This window comes from Lolium perenne, chromosome 1 (assembly GCF_019359855.2).
Source record: "Lolium perenne isolate Kyuss_39 chromosome 1, Kyuss_2.0, whole genome shotgun sequence".
Lineage (NCBI taxonomy): Eukaryota > Viridiplantae > Streptophyta > Magnoliopsida > Poales > Poaceae > Lolium > Lolium perenne.
The window spans coordinates 70,149,075-70,165,840 of record NC_067244.2 but is presented as its reverse complement, the minus strand read 5'-3'; the positions used below and the strand labels follow the sequence as shown (position 1 = coordinate 70,165,840).

At 41.8% G+C, this 16,766-nt stretch overlaps 1 long non-coding RNA gene across 1 annotated transcript; it reads left to right on the top strand.

Annotated features, from left to right (window-relative positions):
- Nucleotides 1–209: 209 nt before the first annotated feature.
- LOC127296608 (uncharacterized) lies at nucleotides 210–12,151 on the top strand. Its single transcript, XR_011755087.1, has 7 exons — nucleotides 210–577; nucleotides 667–1,005; nucleotides 1,891–1,964; nucleotides 2,127–2,241; nucleotides 9,728–9,801; nucleotides 9,964–10,078; nucleotides 11,824–12,151. It is a non-coding gene; the product is annotated as an uncharacterized lncRNA (long non-coding RNA).
- The last annotated feature ends 4,615 nt before the right edge of the window (nucleotides 12,152–16,766 follow it).

Here is a 16,766-nt window from a genome sequence, read left to right as displayed (position 1 = left end):
TACCATCACAATCCTCCCCCATCTCTATATCTCTCACATTGTTCATTTTTATTGGCATGAATGGAGCCGGCCAAATGGTGTATGCATGGCAATTTCGGCCAGCCATGCCTCTTCATTTCCTTCCTCCACAAGTATTGCCTCCCACCTAACCCAATCAATAAATGGGCAGCCACCATCCTTGCCCAATCAAAAAAGGAGGCAGCCACCCCTCTCCCTCTATAAAAACTCCCTAGCCGGCCACCTCCACTCCTCTTGCTCTCATTTTTCTTCTCTCCACTCACTCCTCCACCTTATCTACTCCCTCACACTCTTCTCCTACTCTCCCCCACGAAAATGCAGCTCCACCTAGCTCCCATGGCCGGCCATGGCCATGGAAAGAACTCCAAGATGAAGCTCCCTCCTCCCTCAAGCTCCTCCTCACCATGAGAGCCTCCCTCTCCTTCTTCTCCCCAACCCTAGATGGTTTTCTCTCCTCTTCCTCTTCCTCCATTGCTAAGATTGGATCTTGATGCAGGTGCATGTTGGTCCAAGCATGGAGAAGCTTGAGCAATCCTCAGATCTGAAGTTCTTGAGCAAAGTTCGTCCAAATCCCTGCAGTAATTTCTGCTATCTTGCTGTTTCAGATTCTGGTACGAACTTGTAAAATCCACCAAATCTCGTGTGCAGATCCAAATCGAGTGATTCAAAGTTCTGCGGATAGGTATTCAAAAGATCTACAACTTGGAGTTGGTCTCATCCTCAAATTCGCTACAGAATCTCCCTGGTAAATAAAGTTCTGGAAACATGCAGATTCACTGTTTGTTAGATTTGTTCCGTTTTACGAAACCTTTTTGAGCAAACTCAGCTGCGGGCGAAAGCCCTCTTCAATACCTTCATTTTGGCGGTGGTTTCACTTCGATTGACCTCCTGAAACTGAAATGGTTCACAGATCAAGATCTGGACAGATCTGGCTTTGTCGAATTAAACCAGGAGCTTGGGAACGAATTTTTGAATGAAACAAATTGGGTAAGAACCACCTATTCAATACCTTTCAGATGCAGCTGACCTCATATTTTTGTGATTGATATACGATTTGTGGTGAATTAAACTTGTTCTGTGTGTTCTGCAGACATGGCTGTTAGCTTTTAAATCACCAAAAATCCATTTTTGAACCTAATTGAGTGATTCCAGTTCTGTAGGACTACTGAATGTTTTCTTAATCATCTCAAACAAGTTTCAAACCTTTATCTGTTCTGTAACTCCAGAGGTGAAGCAAATGGTATAGACATGCAGTAATCTTGTCAATCCATTTGTGAGAGTTTCAGAAACAATTTGAACCCAAATCCAATTGTATGTGCTTCTCTGTTTAGATATCTTTCAAATGCCAGTAGTCTCATATTTTTAGGATTTTTCTACGATTTATGGCTTATAGATCTTGTTTTCTGTACAGTCAGATTCAAAGAAATTCCTAAAATTGTAGGTTTAATATTTTGGGGTGATTCCAATTGGGTTAGTCTTGTATTAGTACTGGCTATCTAGAAAAAATAGTATTAGTCCCTGTTCATGCATTTTCGTTACTGTTAGTAAGGTATATGTGTGACATGCATTGTTGGACCAAAACTTGTTGGGTTTATTTAAAAACCTTGACCAACTCTTTTATTTAGAACTGGGCAACCTTTGTTTTATGCTTGCAAAACAAAACCTCTGCAACTCAACTTTAGCCCTATTGTTTTGCTTAAGTTTTCAAATGATGTGGAATGTGGTTTGCTTCCTATTTTGGATGTTGTGTTATGTGAGCAAACTAAGTTAGGAAAACTGTTTTCTACTTTTCCAAAAATGTTTGAAAATGTTTTGTGAATGTACTTGATGTCAAACTAATGCTCTTGTCCTCTTTATGATGTTATCTACCAGGGGATACTTAGTTGTGCCATGGTGATACCTAGAGAGGCAATTGCTAAGTCGTGGCACTCTCATACCTTTACTAGGTAAATAAATGGGGTTTTCTTTTAGTTGCTTTGTAGTATCTATAAGTCTTTTGTATGTTAGCCCTTAGTAAAGTGGTTAGCTATTGATTGTTGAATGTTGCATGCTTGTTATGTTTGGAGCAATGTGATTGATTGTGTTCCTTTTATATTTTCCGGCGATAGATGCGAACAATTTCGGAGGAGAAGAAGAAGAAGTGGAATCGGACAAGGATTTTATTTGTACTGTGGGAATTCTTATTTGATGGAGTTGAAGAAGTCCAGGGACAAATAAGCCAAGGCAAGCCATCTTTTGATCTCTGATCCGGTGTCTAGTTGGATGTCATTTGTTGATGTTCAAAGCACCTTCATTCTATGTGTGTTATTATCTCTATTTATGTCATCTATGTGTGTTTGCAAGTGGGGTACTCCCTAGTGGTGATGCTCCACTATTTGTCCTTGTGTTATGGGATGCATGGTAGCATGGCCGTGCTATCCCACTTGGTTATCTTGTATGCTCAACTTGAGCATGTTCCATCTCAAGATAGTAACTTACACCACACCCACCCCATTTGTAGTATAGAGGTATCATTGTCATGATCTTGGTGTATTCTCAACTTGAGAGGAGTATGCCGTGTACCATCTTGGAGAATATGTGGATAGTGACACTCCACTATCTAAGTTGTGTAGTTAGCACCACAAATCTGAGAGTATATTCCTCCTTGTGTTGTCATAATACATGCTTAACTTAAGCAAGTATGATCCACTCCACTACCCCTTTATACCTCATCTATGGCGGGATGACTCTCATCTCGGCCGTAGTGCAATTCTAGTTCAACTCATGAAACTATAGGTTGGGAACCCCTCAAGGTTTACCTTGTTGTAAATGTTTATGAAAACCTTGGGTGAGGCAACCTTACCCAAGCGTATGGTTTATGAAAGAAAAGGATCTTGACAAAGATGGTTGGAAAGAGGAAAGTGTGGGTGTGACTTGGGTTTTTGAGAAAAACGACACATGGTTCTTTGTATTCGCCCGGAACAATTACACAGCGCAACCACATTATCCAAAGTGGGTACGGGCTTAGTCTCGACGTCTGTTGAAATTGGCATGAGCCACCTTCACAACTCTCTAGGAGGGTCGCGATGACCTCGACACCGGGTTGCGCTACGAAGGAGGCAATACACTGCATTAACTTGCAGCCGGACGATTACTGAGGGTCTTCTGTCATGGTGCCGGAGATACGCTCAAAAGGAGCTATGCTACCGGGGTGCCGGGAAGGGGTAAGCCCGCAGGGAAGGACTCTTGTCAAGGGAGACAGGCGAAGGACTATGACTGATTATCCGAGCCTCGCATACTTTTGTATGTCGAACCGGGGATGATCCCGGCGGATTTATCGGTTCTTGTGGGGAAAGTGCGCACACTCTGCAGAGTTAAAACTATTCGAATAGCCGCGTCCGCGGTCATGGACGGTTGGGATGGCCGTTACCGAGCTGTGTCGAGTTTTGGTTTAGAAAATGATTTCCAAAGGAAATGTGTGTGTTGGATGTACCGGAAGGGTACGGAAAGGCTGGTGCCGACCATATGGAGATGGTCGAGGAAAATGAAACAAAATTGGGTGACCCTTCCTAGTGTTTCATGTAGAGGGACTCTTCTTCAATAAAGATATAGAGATGTCGTAGTTTATCTTTTGAAGTATCTTCTTCAACAAAGATATAGAGATGTCATAGGACTTCCCTAGTATCCCCATCAATTGAGATGGCGGTATGCTACCTCTTCTTTAACAAAGGTATAGAGATGTCATAGGACTCCCTTAGTGTCCCCATCACTCGAGATGCCGGGATGCTATATCCACAAGAGAAACTATTTCTCTTCCACATGCTATATCCACAAGAGAAACTATTTCTCTTCCACATGCTACATCCACGAGAGAAACTATTTTTCCTCTCTTGTCTTCTCTAGTTAGAATTTTTATCACCTTCTTGATGGTTTGCAAGTACAATTCCAAATGTACTCACGGCTTTGTCCCTGGCTATTTACTTGGCCAGACTTGAAGGAGTTCGACAGATGAAGAAGGAGTTGACGACGTCTATGCGAGCTAGGAACGTCTTCCCAGTCAGTTGCTTGTAGGGTTATGGCAGATGACTTGGGTACTGCACTGCTGAAGTGATGATGCTACTCTGATGTTTAGTTAGGCCCTTCGAGGCTATTATGTAAGTATTGGTCATGTGACCATGTTGTAATTTTCTTATTCCGCTTTGTAATGGATGGTGTAATTTGATATCAGTTCGGTTATGTGTTCACGGCGCACTGATCATGGGATCGTGAACTGTATACATAACAGGGAATTTCGGACAGCTAGTCCGGGGTCCCCACAGAGCTGGTATCAGAGCTATCCTGACTGTAGGAGACCTTAGTTAGCATGGACGTTAGTTAGGAAACAAGTACTTGGGAAAAACTATTTACAAAACAAATTCTTTCTTTAGTCGGAAGCATAGCTTCTACTCCTCTTATTTATTCAAAGCTTCTAAATTCTTATCTCTCCGCTTTATAAAAGGGTTTGAAAATTCTTACTCTATTGTCTCATCCAATTCAAACCTACATATTGGACAATGTCCCCAACCCAGACCGGAGACTCGAACTCGAAGATGGATCAACCTTTTATGAAGTCTCACATATCTCCAACAGCAGCTATTGAAGATTTGATGCCGACTTAGCCGTGCTCGTGTAGGGATGATAACATCACATCTTTGGTTGTCACCAAAGTCTGTCGATGAGCTGACCTTGTTCCTCCATGGACTTGCACTTTTTGCAGTCGTCTGGGATCAAGTCCTCAGTTCTTGACTAGTACTTTTTAGGCCAGCCACCAGAAGTTGCCGCCTTCGGGAGCACCTCAACAGCTACCTCTTCGAAGACCTCATATTTCCGGGATGTCGAGACTAGAAGTTCTACACAGTTTTCTCCTCCGCCTCATCATCAATGACTCAACACCCGACCCCTTCACTACCAACTTCTACAAGGATCCAAGTTGAAGCTGATGTTGACGATATGAAGATGTCAACATATGCGACCAGCCCCAAACCTATAGGATGGATAGGACAAAACTCAATCGCTTTGATTGAGCTACCCCTACGTATTAGGCATCCTTGGGTACTTAGAGTACCATGTCTGGTGTGATGATTGCTTGTAGTTCCTCGTGTGTTGCCTTGAGTGTTTTTATTTGTTTGTTGTGTGCATGATTGTCTTGATCCTTCGGTTTGAAAAACACCCTCGGTGTGATAACCTAGCTTAGACAGCCTCCCTAAGATGTTTTTACCCTCATCAACCACGCCGTTAGAATACTAACTGCTAGTTACTGGATACGTTAACTCTGTTAACCATCGATTCTCAACCGTCGGAGAAACTAACCCAGACCCCTATCCACGCCAACTACTTTCAAGATCAGCTGGAGCATCTCTACTACGCCAAGAAAGCAGAAGCCCCTACCTTCAAGAGTGACTGCACCTCTGCGAGAAGACATACTAATTTGGACTAACCTTGGAGCATAACCGCACTAACCTCGAGCATATCTTCTTGAAACCACCCTCTAACACGTCGTCTAACAAGCTGAGGGAACAATAGCATCAAAGCCAAGCTGCATCACCTGGTTCATCCGCTCCTCATCAAGTGAAGCTCCTGAAGATACCTCAAGACTCAAGATTAGGTGTAGTTTAACCGCACACTTCTCAACTGGTACAAGTCAGCACCAACTCTCAAGCTCAACATTGTCTCCGACGACCTTCGTTGCTACTTCATATGGACACAACCAGGCGCTTCATCGACTTACTAACTTACCGCACGTTATAAGGTTTAGTAAACACCGTGAGTGCCTTTTGAAGCCGTGGTCTACATTTCTCCCCCGAAGATTCTTCAACTAAATACGGAAGATCGACAACTTCTTCAGAAGCCCCAGACAGAACTACAAGGCAGAAGCTCTGAGTTTTTTCCGAGAACCCGATGAAAAATCTTAAGGGTGGAAGACTTCGTCTTCCACTAAAATCAAGCTAACTCTAGAAAGGGTTTCAGCCCTGCTCAAGCACCGTTGGGTGCACTAACCCTCCCACAGTCTTGAACCTCCGCCAGGATCGTGAAGAAGCTACAGATCCAACACCTGCATGGAGTAGTCAACCTCTTCGTGAAGCTCGCCATCGGCCGAAATCCAACATGTCTCCCAGAAGATGAAGCAAACGACTTTCTCTACAATGGCACGTCTACAGAAGAATGGAGTCTGACTTTGGTTAAACTTTACAACCCCTCTAGTTCTACACCCAGTAATCTCGGGACGAGATTATTTTAAGGGTGGAAGATCTGTAACACCCCAACTTTTTCAACCTTGATTAGTTGTCCTTATTTCAAAAATCAGGGGGAACAAAAACTTTTTCTATATACTAATTAAGGTGAATTGCCTTGATCTGTTTGCTATGATGAATTGCCTTGATCTGTTGGTAGATGAATTGTCTTGAGCTACCTCATAGAATGACACCCCTAGTGGTTAAACAAGCAACACACCAAATAAAACACATGTGTGGCTTAGGAAGAATTGTTTTCCTTCTTACTACATCAAACCTCTCTCCCGATGACAACATGGGTGTGCCATCTTGATTTTTCTCTTTGTGGTACAAGATAGCTCAATCATCCTTAATTCACAACTTGGTGATCTCAATGCATGGATCTCATCTGTGCATCTCCCTCTACAATTTCCACATCCTGCATGTCTCATTCTACCCTTGCATCACATATATTCAACTTGATCTTATACCCTATCCAATGATTCAACTCTAGATCACTTCCTTCACTTTTACCTCTTGTTTTTATTCAAGTTTAATCTTCACAAAACCAAGAGTGGGAATGATGGGTACATTTTGTAGCCACCATCTACCCTTGAGAACACTCCTCCCTAAATTAGTTTCCCTCCTCAAAAATCCTACTGTTTTCCTTCTCTAGTTTTGATCACAAAACTACTTCTAGTTTTATTAAAACTTTCCAAGATTTCTCTTCAAAGAAAACAAGGAACTGAAATGGGTTTTGTTTTTCATCCCATTTCTACCAAGTATTGATTTATAAAACATTATTTCTATTTTGCTTTGTTTTAACAAAAAGCTTGTTTATGGTACCTATACCATTTCTTGTTTTCCTCTTGATTATTTTACATTTGAGAAAAACTCTACCTAACCTGAGAAAGTAAGTAGAATATTTTGAGCTCCTATGTTCCAACTAGTTTTCTCTCAACATTTTCAAATGCCATTCCACTTGAGATCATTCCCAATTGTCCCTAGACAATTGAGGTGTTTCAAGTACTTTTCAAATAAATTCTATTTCGAATGACAACTCTTGCACATCTTGTGTACATCTCTGATCTACCCCATAATGTTCCTTCATCCTCCAATTCTTGATCAAGTAGATGAACTCTTGATACTTTCTATTGGACTTCCTTCAACTAAACCCTAGACTCAGAGAGTATTTCAAACCAATCCAAATTGACCTCTTATTTGTAGAGCAACTATATTCCATCATACCCATCTCAATCCTCTATTATTTTCCATCATCACCTTGACCTCTTGAATTGATGACTTATGTCACCATATTCATCATTAGAATTGCATCATTATTCCCTTCACTATCTCCCTAAAACTTGGACTCTATATCCCTGGAAGAAAACCTAGTTTCCTTGCATAACACAAGTGGTGTCGTGTGTCTTGCATAGGCACTTGAGCACCATGTGTCTCATCTTGTTTGGAGTAGTCAAGTCTCAAATCTTGTGGAGGCCATCTCCAAGATGGCATGCACATGAAACCTTGTACATCACCATCATCTTCTTGGCACAAATACATCATGCAACAAATACCATCATGGTATATTTTACCATCACAATCCTCCCCCATCTCTATATCTCTCACATTGTTCATTTTTATTGGCATGAATGGAGCCGGCCAAATGGTGTATGCATGGCAATTTCGGCCAGCCATGCCTCTTCATTTCCTTCCTCCACAAGTATTGCCTCCCACCTAACCCAATCAATAAATGGGCAGCCACCATCCTTGCCCAATCAAAAAAGGAGGCAGCCACCCCTCTCCCTCTATAAAAACTCCCTAGCCGGCCACCTCCACTCCTCTTGCTCTCATTTTTCTTCTCTCCACTCACTCCTCCACCTTATCTACTCCCTCACACTCTTCTCCTACTCTCCCCCACGAAAATGCAGCTCCACCTAGCTCCCATGGCCGGCCATGGCCATGGAAAGAACTCCAAGATGAAGCTCCCTCCTCCCTCAAGCTCCTCCTCACCATGAGAGCCTCCCTCTCCTTCTTCTCCCCAACCCTAGATGGTTTTCTCTCCTCTTCCTCTTCCTCCATTGCTAAGATTGGATCTTGATGCAGGTGCATGTTGGTCCAAGCATGGAGAAGCTTGAGCAATCCTCGGATCTGAAGTTCTTGAGCAAAGTTCGTCCAAATCCCTGCAGTAATTTCTGCTATCTTGCTGTTTCAGATTCTGGTACGAACTTGTAAAATCCACCAAATCTCGTGTGCAGATCCAAATCGAGTGAATCAAAGTTCCGCGGATAGGTATTCAAAAGATCTACAACTTGGAGTTGGTCTCATCCTCAAATTCGCTACAGAATCTCCCTGGTAAATAAAGTTCTGGAAACATGCAGATTCACTGTTTGTTAGATTTGTTCCGTTTTACGAAACCTTTTTGAGCAAACTCAGCTGCGGGCGAAAGCCCTCTTCAATACCTTCATTTTGGCGGTGGTTTCACTTCGATTGACCTCCTGAAACTGAAATGGTTCACAGATCAAGATTTGGACAGATCTGGCTTTGTCGAATTAAACCAGGAGCTTGGGAACGAATTTTTGAATGAAACAAATTGGGTAAGAACCACCTATTCAATACCTTTCAGATGCAGCTGACCTCATATTTTTGTGATTGATATACGATTTGTGGTGAATTAAACTTGTTCTGTGTGTTCTGCAGACATGGCTGTTAGCTTTTAAATCACCAAAAATCCATTTTTGAACCTAATTGAGTGATTCCAGTTCTGTAGGACTACTGAATGTTTTCTTAATCATCTCAAACAAGTTTCAAACCTTTATCTGTTCTGTAACTCCAGAGGTGAAGCAAATGGTATAGACATGCAGTAATCTTGTCAATCCATTTGTGAGAGTTTCAGAAACAATTTGAACCCAAATCCAATTGTATGTGCTTCTCTGTTTAGATATCTTTCAAATGCCAGTAGTCTCATATTTTTAGGATTTTTCTACGATTTATGGCTTACAGATCTTGTTTTCTGTACAGTCAGATTCAAAGAAATTCCTAAAATTGTAGGTTTAATATTTTGGGGTGATTCCAATTGGGTTAGTCTTGTATTAGTACTGGCTATCTAGAAAAAATAGTATTAGTCCCTGTTCATGCATTTTCGTTACTGTTAGTAAGGTATATGTGTGACATGCATTGTTGGACCAAAACTTGTTGGGTTTATTTAAAAACCTTGACCAACTCTTTTATTTAGAACTGGGCAACCTTTGTTTTATGCTTGCAAAACAAAACCTCTGCAACTCAACTTTAGCCCTATTGTTTTGCTTAAGTTTTCAAATGATGTGGAATGTGGTTTGCTTCCTATTTTGGATGTTGTGTTATGTGAGCAAACTAAGTTAGGAAAACTGTTTTCTACTTTTCCAAAAATGTTTGAAAATGTTTTGTGAATGTACTTGATGTCAAACTAATGCTCTTGTCCTCTTTATGATGTTATCTACCAGGGGATACTTAGTTGTGCCATGGTGATACCTAGAGAGGCAATTGCTAAGTCGTGGCACTCTCATACCTTTACTAGGTAAATAAATGGGGTTTTCTTTTAGTTGCTTTGTAGTATCTATAAGTCTTTTGTATGTTAGCCCTTAGTAAAGTGGTTAGCTATTGATTGTTGAATGTTGCATGCTTGTTATGTTTGGAGCAATGTGATTGATTGTGTTCCTTTTATATTTTCCGGCGATAGATGCGAACAATTTCGGAGGAGAAGAAGAAGAAGTGGAATCGGACAAGGATTTTATTTGTACTGTGGGAATTCTTATTTGATGGAGTTGAAGAAGTCCAGGGACAAATAAGCCAAGGCAAGCCATCTTTTGATCTCTGATCCGGTGTCTAGTTGGATGTCATTTGTTGATGTTCAAAGCACCTTCATTCTATGTGTGTTATTATCTCTATTTATGTCATCTATGTGTGTTTGCAAGTGGGGTACTCCCTAGTGGTGATGCTCCACTATTTGTCCTTGTGTTATGGGATGCATGGTAGCATGGCCGTGCTATCCCACTTGGTTATCTTGTATGCTCAACTTGAGCATGTTCCATCTCAAGATAGTAACTTACACCACACCCACCCCATTTGTAGTATAGAGGTATCATTGTCATGATCTTGGTGTATTCTCAACTTGAGAGGAGTATGCCGTGTACCATCTTGGAGAATATGTGGATAGTGACACTCCACTATCTAAGTTGTGTAGTTAGCACCACAAATCTGAGAGTATATTCCTCCTTGTGTTGTCATAATACATGCTTAACTTAAGCAAGTATGATCCACTCCACTACCCCTTTATACCTCATCTATGGCGGGATGACTCTCATCTCGGCCGTAGTGCAATTCTAGTTCAACTCATGAAACTATAGGTTGGGAACCCCTCAAGGTTTACCTTGTTGTAAATGTTTATGAAAACCTTGGGTGAGGCAACCTTACCCAAGCGTATGGTTTATGAAAGAAAAGGATCTTGACAAAGATGGTTGGAAAGAGGAAAGTGTGGGTGTGACTTGGGTTTTTGAGAAAAACGACACATGGTTCTTTGTATTCGCCCGGAACAATTACACAGCGCAACCACATTATCCAAAGTGGGTACGGGCTTAGTCTGACGTCTGTTGAAATTGGCATGAGCCACCTTCACAACTCTCTAGGAGGGTCGCGATGACCTCTGACACCGGGTTGCGCTCTGAAGGAGGCAATACACTGCATTAACTTGCAGCCGGACGATTACTGAGGGTCTTCTGTCATGGTGCCGGAGATACGCTCAAAAGGAGCTATGCTACCGGGGTGCCGGGAAGGGGTAAGCCCGCAGGGAAGGACTCTTGTCAAGGGAGACAGGCGAAGGACTATGACTGATTATCCGAGCCTCGCATACTTTTGTATGTCGAACCGGGGATGATCCCGGCGGATTTATCGGTTCTTGTGGGGAAAGTGCGCACACTCTGCAGAGTTAAAACTATTCGAATAGCCGCGTCCGCGGTCATGGACGGTTGGGATGGCCGTTACCGAGCTGTGTCGAGTTTTGGTTTAGAAAATGATTTCCAAAGGAAATGTGTGTGTTGGATGTACCGGAAGGGTACGGAAAGGCTGGTGCCGACCATATGGAGATGGTCGAGGAAAATGAAACAAAATTGGGTGACCCTTCCTAGTGTTTCATGTAGAGGGACTCTTCTTCAATAAAGATATAGAGATGTCGTAGTTTATCTTTTGAAGTATCTTCTTCAACAAAGATATAGAGATGTCATAGGACTTCCCTAGTATCCCCATCAATTGAGATGGCGGTATGCTACCTCTTCTTTAACAAAGGTATAGAGATGTCATAGGACTCCCTTAGTGTCCCCATCACTCGAGATGCCGGGATGCTATATCCACAAGAGAAACTATTTCTCTTCCACATGCTATATCCACAAGAGAAACTATTTCTCTTCCACATGCTACATCCACGAGAGAAACTATTTTTCCTCTCTTGTCTTCTCTAGTTAGAATTTTTATCACCTTCTTGATGGTTTGCAAGTACAATTCCAAATGTACTCACGGCTTTGTCCCTGGCTATTTACTTGGCCAGACTTGAAGGAGTTCGACAGATGAAGAAGGAGTTGACGACGTCTATGCGAGCTAGGAACGTCTTCCCAGTCAGTTGCTTGTAGGGTTATGGCAGATGACTTGGGTACTGCACTGCTGAAGTGATGATGCTACTCTGATGTTTAGTTAGGCCCTTCGAGGCTATTATGTAAGTATTGGTCATGTGACCATGTTGTAATTTTCTTATTCCGCTTTGTAATGGATGGTGTAATTTGATATCAGTTCGGTTATGTGTTCACGGCGCACTGATCATGGGATCGTGAACTGTATACATAACAGGGAATTTCGGACAGCTAGTCCGGGGTCCCCACACTTATTCTACCATGTCCATCTTTTCAAGTGTTCTTTTAAAATCGGTGAACAAACCAAGCCTCCTATGCTTAATAAAAACTTTTCTAGCTTCTTTAGCTATATACTCAAATTCTTGAACAAGGACTTTTAAAACAAAATCTCTCTTTTCTCCCCTCTCCATATCAGAAAGTGTAAGAAACATGTGTTGTATCATGGGGTTGAGACTAATAAATCTAGTTTCCATCATGTGTACCAAACAGGCAGAGGCACTTTCATAGGTAGGGACAGTTTTTGCCAAGGGTATATCTTCAAGATCTTCATCCATGCTAACATGGGTGAAATATTCTTCTATATTATCTCTTCCAATGATAGATCCTTGTCCTACCGGTATATCTTTCAGAGTAAACTTAGGGGGAAACATGATGAAATAAACAAAAAGTAAATAAAGTAAATGCAAGTAACTAATTTTTTGTGTGTTTTTAATATGGCAAACAAGACAGTAAATAAAGTAAAGCTAGCAACTAATTTTTTTGTGTTTTGATATAATGCAGCAAACAAAGTAGTAAATAAAATAAAGCAAGACAAAAACAAAGTAAAGAGATTAGAAGTGGAGACTCCCCTTGCAGCGTGTCTTGATCTCCCCGGCAACGGCGCCAGAAAATCTTGATGCTGGCGTGCAGTTGACGTGCCCGTTGGGAACCCCAAGAGGAAGGTGTGATGCGTACAGCGGCAAGTTTTCCCTCAGTAAGAAACCAAGGTTTATCGAACCAGTAGGAGCCAAGAAGCACGTTGAAGGTTGATGGCGGCGGAGTGTAGTGCGGCGCAACACCAGAGATTCTGGCACCAACGTGGAACCTGCACAACACAACCAAGATACTTTGCCCCAACTTAACAGTGAGGGTGTCAATCTCACCGGCTTGCTGTAACAAAGGATTAGATGTATAGTGTGGATGATGATGTTTGCAGAAAACAGTAGAACGAGTATTGCAGTAGATTGTATTCGATGTAAAAGAATGGACCGGGGTCCACAGTTCACTAGTGGTGTCTCTCCCATAAGAATAAGCATGTTGGGTGAACAAATTACAGTTGGGCAATTGACAAATAAAGAGGGCATGACCATGCACATACATGTTATGATGAGTAGAGTGAGATTTAATTGGGCATTACGACAAAGTACATAGACCGCTATCCAGCATGCATCTATGCCTAAAAAGTCCACCTTCAGGTTATCATCCGAACCCCCTCCAGTATTAAGTTACAAACAACAGACAATTGCATTAAGTATGGTGCATAATGCAATCAATAAATATATCCTTAGACATAGCATTGATGTTTTATCCCTAGTGGCAACAGCACATCCACAAACTTAGAACTTTCTGTCACTGTCCCAGATTTAATGGAGGCATGAACCCACTATCGAGCATAAATACTCCCTCTTGGAGTTACAAGCAAAAACTTGGCCAGAGCCTCTACTAGCAACGGAGAGCATGCAAGATCATAAACAACACATAGATGATAGATTGGTAATCAACATAACATAGCATTCACTATTCATCGGATCCCAACAAACGCAACATGTAGCATTACAGATAGATGATCTTGATCATGTTAGGCAGCTCACAAGATCCAACGATGATAGCACAATTAGGAGAAGATGACCATCTAGCTACTGCTATGGACCCATAGTCCAGGGGTGAACTACTCACACATCACTCCGGAGGCGACCATGGCGGTGTAGAGTCCTCCGGGAGATGATTTCCCTCTCCGGCAGGGTGCCGGAGGCGATCTCCTGAATCCCCCGAGATGGGATTGGCGGCGGCGGCGTCTCTGGAAGGTTTTCCGTATCGTGGCTCTCGGTACTGGAACTATTATCGACGAAGGCTTAAGTAGGCGGAAGGGCGGAGTCGGAGGGCTGACGGGGGCCCCACACGCTAGGGCCGTGCGGGCCCCCCTGGGCCGCGCCGCCCTATTGTGGCGGCGTCTCGTCGCCCCACTTCGGTTCCCTTTCGGTGTTCTGGAAGCTTCGTGGAAAAATAGGCCCCTGGGCGTTGATTTCGTCCAATTCCGAGAATATTTCCTTACTAGGATTTCTGAAACCAAAAACAGCAGAAAACAGCAACTGGCTCTTCGGCATCTTGTTAATAGGTTAGTGCTGGAAAATGCATAAATATGACATAAAGTATGTATAAAACATGTAGGTATTGTCATAAAACAAGCATGGAACATAAGAAATTATCGATACGTTGGAGACGTATCACCCCCCCCTTGGGCCGCGCCGCCCACACGTGTGGTGGCCCTGTGGCTCTCCTCTGGTCCCTCTCGGGTGTTCTGGAAGCTTCGTGGAATTATAATATGCTGGGCGTTGATTTCGTCCAATTCCGAGAATATTTCCTTACTAGGATATCTGAAACCAAAAACAGCAGAAAACAGGAACTGGCACTTCGGCATCTCGTCAATAGGTTAGTTCCGGAAAATGCATAATAATGGCATAAAGTGTGTATAAAACATGTGTGTATCATCATAAAAGTAGCATGGAACATAAGAAGTTATAGATACGTTGGAGACATATCAGCATCCCCAAGCTTAGTTCCTACTCGTCCTCGAGTAGGTAAACGATAAAAGATAATTTCTGAAGTGACATGCTACCAACATAATCTTGATCATACTATTGTAAAGCATATGAGATGAATGCAGCGATTCAAAGCAATGGTAAAGACAATGATTAAACAACTGAATCATATAGCAAAGACTTTTCATGAATAGTACTTTCAAGACAAGCATCAATAAGTCTTGCATAAGAGTTAACTCATAAAGCAATAAATTCAATGTAAAGGCATTGAAGCAACACAAATGAAGATTAAGTTTCAGCGGTTGCTTTCAACTTGTAACATGTATATCTCATGGATAGTTTTCAACATAAAGTAATATGATGAATGCAAATATGCAAGTATGTAAGAATCAATGCACAGTTAACACAAGTGTTTGCTTCTAAGATGGAAGGAAATAGGTAAACTGACTCAACATAAAAGTAAAAGAATGGCCCTTCGCAGAGGGAAGCATCGATTGCTATATTTGTGCTAGAGCTTTTATTTTGAAAACATAGAGAGAGCATAAAAGTAAAGTTTTGAGAGGTGTTTGTTGTTGTCAACGAATGGTAATGGGCACTCTAACCCCCTTGCCAGACAAACCTTCGAAGAGCGGCTCCCATGAAACATTTTTATTTTTAGGTGGCACTCGTTCCAACCTTGATTTCACAAACCATGGCTAACCGAATCCTCGGGTGCCAGCCAACAATCTCATACCATGAAGGAGTGCCTTTTTATTTTAGTTTTATTTAGATGACACTCCTCCCCACCTTTGCTTTCTCAAGCCATGGCTAACCGAATCCTAGGGTGTCGTCCAACAATCACATACCATGGAGGAGTGTCTATTTTTTTGTAAAATTATGAAGGTTAATTAATTGGGACTGGGAATCCCATTGCCAGCTCTTTTTGCAAAATTATTGGATAAGCGGATGAAGCCACTAGTCCATTGGTGAAAGTTGCCCAACAAGATTGAAAGATAAACACCACATACTTCCTCATGAGCTATAAAACATTGACACAAATAAGAGGTAATAAATTTTAAATTGTTTAAAGGTAGCACTCAAGCAATTTACTTTGGAATGGCAGAAAATACCATCTAGTAGGTAGGTATGGTGGACACAAATGGCATAGTATTTGGCTCAAGGATTTTGGATGCACGAGAAGTAATCCATCTCAATACAAGGCTTAGGCTAGCAAGGTTATTTGAAGCAAACACAAGTATGAACCGGTACAGCAAAACTCACATAAAAACATATTGCAAGCATTATAAAACTCTACACCATCCTCCTTGTTGTTCAAACCCTTACTAAAAAATATCTAGACTTTAGAGAGACCAATCATGCAAACCAAATTTTAGCAAGCTCTATGTATTTCTTCACTAATAGGTGCAAAGTATATGATGCAAGAGCTTAAACATGATCCTTATGAGCACAACAATTGCCAAGTATCAGATTATTCAAGACATTATACCAATTACTACATGTAGCATTTTCTGTTTCCAACCATATAACAATGAACGAAGCAGTTTCAACCTTCGCCATGAACATTAAAAGCTAAGAACATATGTGCTCATATGCAACAGCGGAGCGTGTCTCTCTCCCACACAAGCATGAATTTATTCAAACAAAACAAAAATAAAAACAAACAGACGCTTGATGACCCACAAGTATAGGGGATCGCAACAGTCTTCGAGGGAAGTAAAACCCAATTTATTGATTCGACACAAGGGGAGACAAAGAACACTTGGAAGCCTTAACAGCGGAGTTGTCAATTCAGCTGCACCTGGAAACAGACTTGCTCGCAAGAGTTTATCAGTAGTAACAGTTTTATAGCAGTAGCAGTAGTGAAATAACAGCAGCAGAGTAACACAGACAGCAGTAGTGATTATAGTAAACAGCAGGATTAAAATACTGTAGGCACGGGGATGGATGACGGGCGTTGCATGGATGAGAGAAACTCATGTAACAATCATAGCAGGGCATTTGCAGATAATAATAAAACGGTGTCCAAGTACAAAGCAATCAATAGGCATGTGTTCCATATATAGTCG